The sequence below is a fragment of the Cupressus sempervirens genome, chromosome 4, assembly GCF_028749045.1.
Source record: "Cupressus sempervirens isolate cs-2001-9-10 chromosome 4, ASM2874904v1, whole genome shotgun sequence".
Classification (NCBI taxonomy): Eukaryota; Viridiplantae; Streptophyta; class Pinopsida; order Cupressales; family Cupressaceae; genus Cupressus; species Cupressus sempervirens.
In genome coordinates, this window is record NC_143121.1 from 384,037,014 (window position 1) to 384,049,702 (window position 12,689).

General features: G+C 34.2%; 1 long non-coding RNA gene across 2 annotated transcripts; it reads left to right on the plus strand.

The window, feature by feature from the left end:
• Positions 1–454: 454 nt before the first annotated feature.
• Positions 455–2,723, plus strand: LOC149561670 (uncharacterized). Of its 2 annotated transcripts, XR_016363467.1 has the most exons (5): positions 455–761; positions 882–973; positions 1,085–1,161; positions 1,340–1,441; positions 2,301–2,723. It is a non-coding gene; the product is annotated as an uncharacterized LOC149561670 (long non-coding RNA). The 2 variants fall into 2 exon arrangements; XR_016363466.1 differs by having other exon boundaries at positions 455–973.
• Positions 2,724–12,689: the final 9,966 nt, after the last annotated feature.

Here is a 12,689-nt window from a genome sequence, read left to right on the forward strand (position 1 = left end):
TGGTATCTTACTTTTCTCAAATCTGATCTTACATGACCAAATTTTTATTTGAGCTATAGATATTTATTAGATCACTTTTTACGACATTTTCAGAAAGGTCATTGGTGTATTCTAGTCCTCCAAGATGTTATAAAAAAAAGCTTAAAAAAAAATGGTGACAAATCTAATCCAAATTTTGAAAGAAATTTTGGTATTAACTAGCCATTCCATAATGAAGAATTGGTGGTTTGTTATATCACTTCTACATAATTAATTCATGGATCATTTCTTGTTTTGTGCTGAGCATCTTACTTTTCTCAAATCTGAGCTTATGTGAGCAACTTTTTATTTAAACTATAAATACTTTATTGTTCTTGATTTAACATGATCTAAGCAAGTAGCTTTGAATTATAGTGTAGCCTTTCTTACTTGACTTGTCTTCATATTTGTTTGATATAATTAATATATGTGTAGGGTATGAGAGACGGAGATTTAGTTTTGAGGTCCCTGATGCCTGGTACATTTCACATCTAACAATGTTGAATGCATTAGGGGTTTGTCTTCAAGATATACTTAAGGGAGAAACATTGTTCATCAAACAGGGGCTGAATTATGTCGCTGCACTTTTACTGCTTGTCATGAAAACTGAGGTGGATGTATTTTGAAAGCTTCCCGTGCTTTTGGAGAATGTATTAGTTAATGACTGCTACACAGAGAACCTGTCAGGATGTCATATTGAACAGAGGGTATTTTAGAGACCTCCTGGCAAAAAAACTGCCTAGGTAAAGATTAAGAACTCTCTTGTATAATGATTGGAATTGTCAGTGCAATAACCTTCTTTTCCTAGGATATTTCGTGACCTGTATCCTTGTTTTTTAAATTTTTCTGATCGTATGGAAAAGTTACTGCACATTTGGAGCGTTTGGAACTCGATGTCTCTCTTGTAGCAACAAAATGGTTTCTCTATCTGTTTGTAAAGAGCTTGTCATCTGAAGTGAGTATCAAGTTTTCATCTTAAAGTTTGTGTTGTGTGCAATACATTTTGTTTATACCATATGCGCCCTGCACATGTCTTATAATTATGCTCCTGTGGATGCCACTATAGACTACAATGCGTGTTTGGGATGTTCTATTCAATGGGGTGCCAAGGTTTTATTTCAAGTAGCCTTAGCTACCTTCAAGGCAAGTCTGTTTATTTTATTGACAAGCTGTTTATATTTTTGCAACACTTTCTGTAGTATCATACATGATACCCTTAAGAGAGTTTTTTTTTGGGTTTTTTTAAAACTTTGTAAAGAATAGAGTTGTTGTATTGATAGTGTTTTCTTCTGACTCAATATATTTCTTCTCATGCCAACAGATGAGGGAGGATGACATATTGGCAGCTCAACAAATTGGAGATGTCATTAGTATTTTGCACGATACAACCCATCATGCATTTGATCCTGATGCATTATTGAAGGTACAAAATTTAATTGTGATCTTTCATTTTAACCATGCAAGTCTATATTAAAGAATCAAAGATTATCATTCTAAACACTTCTCTACAATCCCTCTGTATAATGGAAAATCATGGGCAACATGGTTGTCTCATATTAAGTTGATTTAAAATTTCACAAATCATTCTCTATTTCTGAATAAAAGGTAGCCTTTGAGAAAATTGGTTCTATGACCATAAACACAATTACAAAACAACGTAAAAAGCAAGAACCTGCTGTCATGGCAGAATTGGATGAGAGATCAAGACAGATCAATTCCATGGGAAATGAATGATAAATCATCACTTTTGAATGATTAGATTGTGAATCAATCCCTATTCAATGGTGTGTTCATACCAATAACTTTGCTTTCCCAAAACAATGCCATAACGCTTGCATCTATTTTGCCTATTTTCAATTTCGTCCTTTGCATTTGGTTTGACAACCTCTGTGTATCATCTTGGGCTAGAAAATAATTCAAAAATTAAATATGATCTTTGTATTAGCACTAAAATTATTTTTAAAGCTTGCCATTTGACATACAAAGATTGGCGTGAGATTTAATTTTGGTGCAGCAGATTGAAAGAGACCTCTTTTTAATGGATTAACCTACAATGTGATACATCCTTAGACTCCTTCACATTCTTTATTTGCCTAATTTCATAAACAAACATACAGACTCACGTGGTGAATCTGCACACAGTATAGTTAGTGCTTCTTTCCACTAACCACATCCATCTTCAGCATGAGAATCTAGTAGCGATACAAATTTAAAAAGTTCCCTAGGCCTTGTAATTTTTCTATGGTTGATTTTCTTGGTGATTTTGTTGGCTGATTGTGCAGAGGGTGTAAATTGCATTTGAACTGCAACTTTACATGTTTTGGCATCAGTGCTAAACACTGGCTTATGCCTTTGGATGCCTGACAAGTTGGAACTTGGATTCGGGGGCATGACAGTAAGAGAGGTAAAGGGATTCTAAATATGCTTAATAGGTGTAAAGGCATCTTTGTGCCAAGTCAAGGTAAAGACTCAACATTTCATGCCAATGTATGTTTTTCATTCAAAGTAACTCACATGGTTTTAATTAAAAACCCATTTCCATCCTTCCCCACAAACCTCCAAGAAATCCCATGCATGGTGATACTCTTTCCATTAATAAGAATAATACAGACACAGATGTTTTGATCAACCTACTATGTTTGAAATCATAAAAATGTAAAAGACAGTAAAAATATCCAACCAATTGAATTGATCATTTTGTGAAAGGTAGTGTTTTAAATGATATACTACACTCTACTCCTAACTTGATTTGAGAACAAGTACCAATTGAATTGATCATTTTGTGAAAGGCAGTGTTTTAAATGATATACTACACTCTACTCCTAACTTGATTTGAGAACAAGTACATGCATTATTTGCATCAAGCATTAACCAGTGTTGTAAACAAGCTTTCTGTTGTCCAAAATGAAACCATCATTTTCTCATTTTGTAATGAACTATAAAATATTAAATTATGAAGCCATTTGTGCAACAAAGTTTTTTGTGTGTGAGTAGTATAAGCAAGAATAGAGACCTTGGTATGTTTGGCCATTCTGCGTAATTTACATGGCCAATGATGCTTACAGACTCACATTGACTGCCAGAACATCTCTTGAGATTTTTCTTCCTTGAAATGCACTAATTTTTTCAATAGATTTATAAGGTGATCAAATTTGAATACAAAGGAAAATACAACATAAAATACAGAAAATAAGACAACCCAATCTATCAAAATCGAATATCTCTCTAATAGAAAAAATAGAATACATATAATAGTATGAAACATATTTCATTCTACAATTGCAACATTAGACTATCCCAGCACCAAGACTTCAATCTAAATTAGGAATAATACCCCTGGTAGGAAACTCTAAAGAAGTAAAAGAAAAAGTATTTTGTAGCATTAGTCATCATCACTAGAGTCACCTCTGTGCTCTTGCTCATGTTCTGCAGCAACCTTTTCCATGAATCCCTTACAAACTTGTTCCATTACAACCTCCTTATCAATATCATCTTCACAACCCGTAAGCACTACATCCGTTTGGAACAAAGTGAATGCAACACCTAAAACAGAGCATACAGACTGTTAAGAATAATTTTTTTTCAAAATACGATATGATATTAAAAACATGTAATTAATTTGTCTATAGAGCACAAACATTATATCTTCAAAGAATAATTAGATTATTCAATAAAACAAGCATACAAAGAGGTTAAGAATTGTTCCATCTTGCTTGACCCTAGGGAAGACTCTCTAAAAGTAATCTTGATGCTTGGGATAGAACTAGTGCCAAAATCTAGAAAATTTCAAGTACCAATTGGTACTCTTTTTTCTTTGTATCTAAAATGGACAATTTGATAGGCAGGTACCACAAAGTAGATCCTATTAAAGAAAACTTCAGTGGAGCCATAACACAGTTCAAGGTCATAATGAAAATGTATAAACTTAAGATCTTGTTCAAATCAAAGGCAGGTTCAATTGTAGACCAAAAGGACAGTGATATGTAATAAATTTAGTAAAACACATTGTAAATGCCAAATGCAAGTAATTGTAGACTGAGTTTTGTTCCATTTTCTTTTATATAGTATATTAAAACTCGGAGATTTGTGACTCTTTGAAGTTGTATCATTCAATTAAAGCGCAAGTAAAGTTTATGATCAATTGCCAATATCAACATATAGTCTTATAGATAGCAAAAAAATTATATAAAAGTCTTAAGTCGTTCAATAGCAGATTATAGATGACAGTCGAAATAAAAGATTTTGATATTTTATTTCAAATCTCTTGTTGTCATATGACCTAATCAGCCATTCTATAGATAGATGAATTCACCAATAACATTGTAGTCTGGAAAAAAGAAAACTAGAATATGATTTTACACCATACTTTTAACTTTCCACAGGAAAAGAAAACAATTTTCAATTTCACTTGACCAAAACCTAAAATTCTGAACCTTGTGTGTCTAGCACAAATATCAGAAATCATGCAGCAATGTGAAAGCTAAAATAATTTGGATGGAGAGTTTTCTTGTGTTAGAAAATCCATGTCACATACTTTGCTACTGATTTTAATTGTTTCTTCTATACCTTATGAAAAAAATAGGGAGGACCTCAATTGGGAAAAATCATACCATTATTCTTTGTTTAAAATGATGCTATAATGAACTACTATATTTATGCCCTTGGAAATGCCCCAAGAAAATGCTCACTAATTTTAGGAATTCATTTCTTTAGTTCCTTAGTTCATTCAAGGAGAGGAATCAATTTGGTTTGTTGCATGCACCTATTGTCAACCCTACTGAACATTATGCTAAAAGCTAAGTGGCAAATAAATGTATACTTTATCTGACTGTATGAATTGTAAATGGCCATTAAATTGTGAACGCATACCTACATTTTGACCAGGCACACGAAACCCTTATCTCTCCAGTCAAAAATAGAGAGCATATCATCAAGAGGAAAAACCTCAGATGCATGTGCAGTTGCACCATTCATTAAAATGGTAGGGAACTATTAAGTATCAACAAATGATAGTGACAAATGGTTCCCACCCAAATAGATATCCTCGACACAAGTAAAACAATTATCATCATCAAGTAGAAAAGGCCCAGCCTTCACCTAGTACTTCTCACAGACAAATAGGAAGTTCATGTTTAGGTGACGAGCCTAAGAATCAGTAGTAGCAAGGGTCACAACTAGTACCATAGTATTAGACAAATCAGAGTCAAGGCTAGCCAATGGATCCTTCAGCAAATGGATTCTCAAATCAATTGAATGGTGTATCTACTTTCTTTCCACACAACAATGGATTTCTAGGTATTTTGTTGTAAAGAGTAGCAATGAAGAGGATTTGGAACTTCTGTACAATAAGAAATATGGGTAACCCAATTAAACAATTAGGTAAAGATTAATGAAGCGTTCAATTTTTTTGATAATGTTATTCTTATATTCTCAATCGACGGGACTTGCATTTTTAGGGATGTGCAAAGATGACTTCTAAAATTGGTGGATTTTTTGGTGGAGGGGGTTGGAAGCATGCACATGGAGCTTGACATTATGGCAAAAAATTTAGTCTTAAATGGTTGAAGCTTTGTGAATTATCATTTCAGAAAACTTGGCATTTGAGGAACCTGTACAATGAAAATTTACCTGTAAAGATTAGTTAGGATCGCCAAGAATTGAAGCCTTCTATATGAGAGAAATTAACTTATGTTCTTTATTTGGAGCCTGATAAAGAGATCTTGGCCATTGCATGCATTGTTGAATCCAAATGTGAAGATAAAAAGGCTCAAGGTATGAATGCAATCCACAGGAATGATGATCCAAATATAGTTCCTTTTGAAGATAATAATGATTAGAGAGATGAAGAATAAACCTAAATCCATTCACTTGGTTCAAATCAAGGCAAAGGGAGAGAGATAAGAATACATGGCCTCCACATGGGCTAATGACAAGGGTTCATAGGGTCAAATCAAATGGGTTTGTATCATGTAATGATTGGTGATAGCTATGCCTTTGATAAATTTATTGTCTCTTGAGAAAACTTGTACGGCTTGGCCATCAACTATACAAATAAAAGTTGTTATGGAATGGGAGGATAAACTTAAGCCTCTTTCTCCTTCATCCTCTTCCTTATCAAGTTGAATCATGTGCTCACTATTATTTCTCTCTTGATCTGTGCTTCATTATTCTGCATAGTATTTGACTAGGGTTTTATTTTTAATGCTTTGCATGATTATGACTTAAGGGGAATAATTTTCATCAATATATCAAAATTGGGGGTCTCTATGATAGGTATTGTTGAATTATTGGGTTTGGCAAATATGGATCATATTTGGGTTTTATCATTTCATTATTGGCACTTATTTGTCGTACATTCTTTCTATATTTTTGTGAATGGTTTATCATATTTGTCTCCATAAAATACTGATTTTTGGTCTAGTTATTTCAGAATGGTTACATTACTATTATTAGATGTTTTATCTATCACTTTGTCCTAATTATAATTCTAATTGGAGGGTTCTCCCTGTTAATCTCATGAACTTAAAAAATATTGACTATTCCATGGGTTGTATGAGCATAAATCATGTAGTAGATTTTAATTTCCTTTCTTTTAATAGAGAAGAGCTTGTTTCATTTAAAATAATTAATTTTGCTTCCAAGATTTTCCCAGTGGCTCTAATATACAACTTTGCACCTCTTTTATTCCTATGTGCCCAAGTTACTTTATTTAAGGAAAGTGTGTAAAATGATGCCTCGTTAACTTGTTTGCTAACTACTTCCATCATGTTTTAAGTTCAATACTTCTCCACTTTATAGTATTCATGTTGTACCTCTATATTTTAATCTCATTGCCTAACCTAATGTGTCCACATACACTTGAAGCACCTCTAGTGATAAAAAAGGTAAACTTCTTAGCTTACTAGCATAAGTTAACAACACAAGTATTAATTTTTAGCCAATCTTTTCTGATGCTTGTACAACTTGTTGTAAGTCCGAACTTTCAAAATCAATGAATGCAATTATCTTGCAAGCATAAATCATAGCCTACATAAAACCTAAAATCATAACCTACATAAACCCTAAACTCTTAGATTAGAAATTGCATCAAAAGAATCCTCAGTCTCAACAGAAAACTAGGTTTTTCGTAAATATTTATCTATGAAGCAATGACATTGTTCCAAACATGGATAAATTTTCCATTAACTAAAGTCATAATAGCATGTGAAATTAACAATGGCATTGAAGATGAAGTATTAACAATAAAAAAATAATAGAGTAGAGGGAGATGCTACATGGGCGTCTATCCTAGTCCCAAGAACTTGTAGCAACCCGAAAATAAAGGCATACAAATTTACATAATCTAAAAGACAATATTGATAAAAATATATATTAGAAGCAACAAAGAATACCAACCTAGACATAATAAATGGCATTGATGGGATTTATACTCTTACTCTTGAGCTTAACCTACTTGGGACTCGCTTTATCCAACCCTTCCATCCTCTTTTTATTGTAACCTTTGGGTTCATCCTCATTCGTTAAGGAACTTCACTTTCAAAAAGTGGTAGAGACTTCTTTCTTGTAGATATGCCTATTTTGTATTGTTTGAGTTGCCTACTTCTTCTCCCCCTTCCTAAAACAATTATATTATCTCATTCAATAGAAAAGACATTTTGGTGGCCCATTTTGTCAAACACTGTGGAGCACACAACCCCATAGTTGTTTAAAACTACTGTATAGTTCAGCAAGTTTAATCACAATGAAAAAAAAATGATTCTATCCATTCACAAAAGCTTGTCCATGGATCTTCCAGAGATATTCCAAATCAGTATATTTGCAGAAAAGAGACTCAAGTGCGTTGGTATTGAACATAATATTGCTGGACATAAACATTCATTTTTTTTGCTTTTGAATGTTTATGTAGATCTTAAAACCTAGTTTCATAATGTCAATAAATAATAGTAATAATAAACACTCAAAGGGGCCATGTAGCATCTGGATTCAAAACCATCAACAAGACCATTGTTCTAGATTCAAAGGGCCAATGTAGCATTTGGATTCATTATAGTATAAAATTGGAACGGAGACATGCTTGGAGCAAAAACTATGTTTTCATAGTTTCTTTGGGTTTGAAATTCTTTTTTTGATATGTTTTTGTGTGTAGGACATTTTCACTTCAACTTGCTCTTTTTTTTAACATAGCTAGAGAATAATGTATTATTTAATTTATCTTTAAAATATTTTTGTATGTGGTAGTAGTGAAAAAAAGGGAAAATAATTTGGTTGCAAGTTGTAGTTATTTAAAAATATTAACTAGTACTTGCATTAAAAAGGTGAAATTGAGCATGTCAATGGGATTATATATTTGACAATATGAAAACTAAAATATGAACAAATATAAATTACTTAGAGATGTGATATATACAAATTATTTGTATAGTGTTTGAATTGATTAGCTAAAATAATTAGGTGCTAATCACCTAGATGCAATGAGTTCAAAGTGGTCCATTCATTCTTATGAAAGATGGGTTTATGTAATTTTCTACTCACAAAATATGGATCAATGAGTTTGAATCAAGAAAATACATACTTAAATAATAATAGAAATACCATGATTTGACATTCTATGAAAAATATCTCTTCCTCATCAATATATGAGCTCAAGGGGCTTTCCAATGAATAGTTCATAAGACACAACATTTGTTGAACACTTGGAAAATGTGGTTTACAAGTAGAGTGATTTTAACCATGGAGGAATAGTTAGGTCATTCAAGATCAACTAGTGCTTGGATGGGTGACCTCTTGAAAAGTTCCAATGCTTCTCTTTGTGAGTGTCACCTAGATGCAATTAGTGATAATTGTTCTATTCATTCTCATAAGAGATGGGTCTGTGTGTACCACTACTCATGAGCTATATGACAATGAGTTTACATATGTTAAAAAAAAAAAATCTTAAGAGGAGGCTTAGAAATTATCATTTTTGAAAATTTTGTAGCCATTTAACTAATTGACAATTTTGAAAGATTGCATGGACTTTTTTGAACTAGTGGATTACTTTCAAGAAAAATACAACAAGGGTTTTATAGTCAACAAAAGTGATGTATACTCTAGTGAAGGAATTGATGGTGCGGGGTTGTTTATGAACCTCATATGTATGCCTATAGCATATTCCTTTCTTATCCCTATGACATCCCTCTCTCATTAAACATTATTTCCCACAATGATAGAAAAAGTAAAACATTTCAAACATTATTCTTATTTAAAGTCTCAACAACCACCCTAAAAAATGAAAGGTGTTGTCTCAACAAACATATCCACATGGAAGTTCTCTCCATAATTATAACAAAAGAGTTAAATTTTAAACATCACTCATTGTATTCAATTTTCATAATAATGAAAGGTACTGTATCTTTCATTTTTTATCATAAGAAAAGGTACTATAGCATATGGTGTATACGATTTTTTTGGATACATAGTAATAAATTGACTACTTTGTTAATATTATTTGTTGTATTATATATTTGGTTGCAAAGGATTTTATTAGATTAAATATTGTATGTTTAATCTACATTCAAAGAGACAACACACATATTAGTTATGTTTATATTTTGTCAAAATTTAATGAAAATTATTTTATGATGGAGAATAATTGTAAAATGTGTTTGATGCTTAATTTATTAAGTGTAATCAGAGTTTCCAAAAGTTCTTTTGAGTTTAGAAGAACATAAAGGATCATTCAGAAGGTGAGAGGAGCACTCTGCAAGTGGACACCCTCTGAAGTAACTGACTCATGTCCTTATTGCGAGTGCTCCCCATGTGAAGTCTTGTCTACATCGTGTCTTCCATTGTTTTTTTTTGGTGAAGTTTGTGTCTTTTTTTTTTTTGTTTATGTGTGTAGGGTTTTTGTTTTCTTTTTGGGCTTCCGTGGTTGTCTCTGTTCTTGTTTTCTACCACTTAGGGTTTCTCCTTTTTGACTTGTGGGCGAGGTTTTTTCTTCATGGATGAAGACTCTTGTGTTAAAGGAAATGATGGTATTAATGATAATTGTGCGAAGCTAGGAGATGTGATGCAATGTGATGATAGTAGTAATGAGTGTCTAGATGTGGGTGTCAGCAAGCCTTCTTTTAAAGATGTGGTCGGCAAGGTTAATGGTGTTAAATGTCCTCCTTTGGCTGCCTTTGAATGCTCCTTTGGTGAAGGGGATCATGGCAATAAAGGAAGCAACATTGATGGTCTAGGTAGTCCCATTAACATCTGAGGAGGAATAGGTAAGGCTCCCCTTCTACCCAAAAATACTCTTTCCTTGACTCCAAATGTTGATATGGTTAATGCGATTAAAGGAGAGCAATCTAGGTTGAGGAGTATTATAGTATTCTTTGTTTGCATGGATGTCAAGTTTATTCTCACTCATAAATATTTGGATGATTAGATTAATAATGGTTGGGGCAAGAAGCTCGACATTGTTGTTAATTTCAGTAGAATGATTCAAAAAGAACTATTTCTAATATTTTTCAAGAATCCTGCTATGCAAGAAAAAGTAAAAAAAAAAAGGTTTTTGGAATGTAGGGCAGACAATGTTTAGGGCTTTACCCTGGTCTTCAAAAGGTAAAATTGAAGATGTAGCCCAGCGAGTCTTTCCTTTTTGGGTGGAGATTTTGAGTGTCCAACCAAAATTTTGGCCTTTCCTATCTCAAATTCTTAAGCCTCTAGGTTCAGTCCTATAGGTTGAAGATACCAAAATTACTCTGCCTCACCTTAATGCTAGAGTTCTCCTTGCCCCAAACCTTGGCATTGCATTTCCCAAGAATATTTTTGTTAACTTTGAAGGCGAGCCTTTAATTTGGAAGATCAATAAATTAGGTGACATTGGTGCTTGTTTTCACTGTAAATCCAATGTCACAGTAAGAAGGAATGTCTGTTTTTGATTAGATAAACAGGTTTTACACCAACCATAAAACCCAAGAGTTAAAACATTAACAAGGTTGAAAATAAGCGTGAAAAGCCTAGCCAAAAGAGTTCAAGTTCAAATGCTAAAAATAAGCACAAGGCCCGACTGAAAAACAAAGAACATAGAAAAGACCAGGAACATAAACAACATGAACCAACAAAGGAAAAAGCCTTGACAAAAAGCCAAAAAAAGGCACAGATAGAAACAAAAGAACATGCAGTGGATTAGTCCTCATTCTTTCTCTCCAGCTCTTGCATGACCTGAGCAACCTCATAGGCCATCTAGTTCTCCTCAGCCTCCTACTGGTGCGCCCTTTGATCCTCTTGGTCCTGACCATTGTTGATGTTGTCCTTTGCAGGGTCAACCACCAGTCTGGCTTTTTCCTTGTCTTTTCCTTCTTCATCTTCCTTCATAACTCTGTCTTTGATCTAGCTAGTTAAAGATATGATGTTGTTAATGGAGATTAGCAGCGAAATCATTTGGTTCAAGAGATTGTGGTTGTAGTTCTCGAGGTTGTTAATCCTTCTCTCTGCCAGACTGAGCCTCTCAACATGGCCATTTCTATTATCAGAACCCTTTCCATTCCTATAATCCTCCATATGACCAACCTGCTCTTTGACCTCCTCTAGCTTATGGAAAAGCCACTTGATTGATATGTAGTTATCAATCATACTATTGCAGGCATTGTTCAAGAGGTTCATCCAAGTTTCCCTGGCTTTATCCGAAATAGCCACAATCGTCGGGTCTATGAGTTCTTCAAGCCGTGACCCTTCTTGGTTTTCCACGAGGACCTATGAATTCATGGCCTCTCTAAAAATGCCCATTTTTGAGGTCCTAACATTAAAGTTTTTCCAAGCTTTCCTCCTGTCTTTGACTTGCACCTCCCCTCCCTCCGTCTTAGAATCCATTTTTGGCTCCTTAGGTTGGGCTTGAAGATGGATAGGAGAAAGAGGCAGCGAAGACATATCTAGTTCTTGTTGCATTCTCTCATCCTCCAGACCCTCCCTCTTGCGTTTCTTCCCTCCTCGATCTTCCTTATTTTCCTCCTGCATCTCTTTTTCCTCCTCTTTCATCTCCACATCCTCCTCACCATCGCCGTCAACCTTCTCATCCTTCACAGGTTGCTTCTACCCATGATCCCTAGGGCTTTTTCTACTAGGGGTTATGGAAGAAGGCAAATTCTTGACTTGATGGGTGGCTATTTTACCAGTGGATGAAATCTCGCTATCCTCAAAGGTTAAGCTCTGAATATCATCCGAGTCAGAAGAGAAGCTAGAACTTCCAGAGATCACATTCTTAGTCTGAGGGGGGGCATTGCTTATTATCTGAGCCTTAAAGTGCTCATAAATAAGCAACAAGAGGCCCTCATGCAGAGCGGGGTTATCAGTGGGCTTCTTTTTGAAGCTATCCACCGCCTTGCTCACGGAAGTTAACAAGTAAAAAGGAAAAGAAATCTTACAGCTGTGTTGAAAATGATTCAAAAGAATAAAGTGGTGGGTACGAGCACGATCAAACCTAGGGTCAAGAGTGATGTACTCGATTACAGCTCTCAGAACATACCTCCACTGTTTCTTCATGGTATCAGGAACATAGTACATGTCAATCTTCTTTAGGGCTTTCAGTTCCTCCACATCCTTCACAAAAATCCCTCACAGCGTTAGCTGAGAGCTTCTTGTCCCTGAAGAACTTAAAACCCTGAATCAAGATTTTAGAAATGGTCGATATCACCTCCTCAGTTATC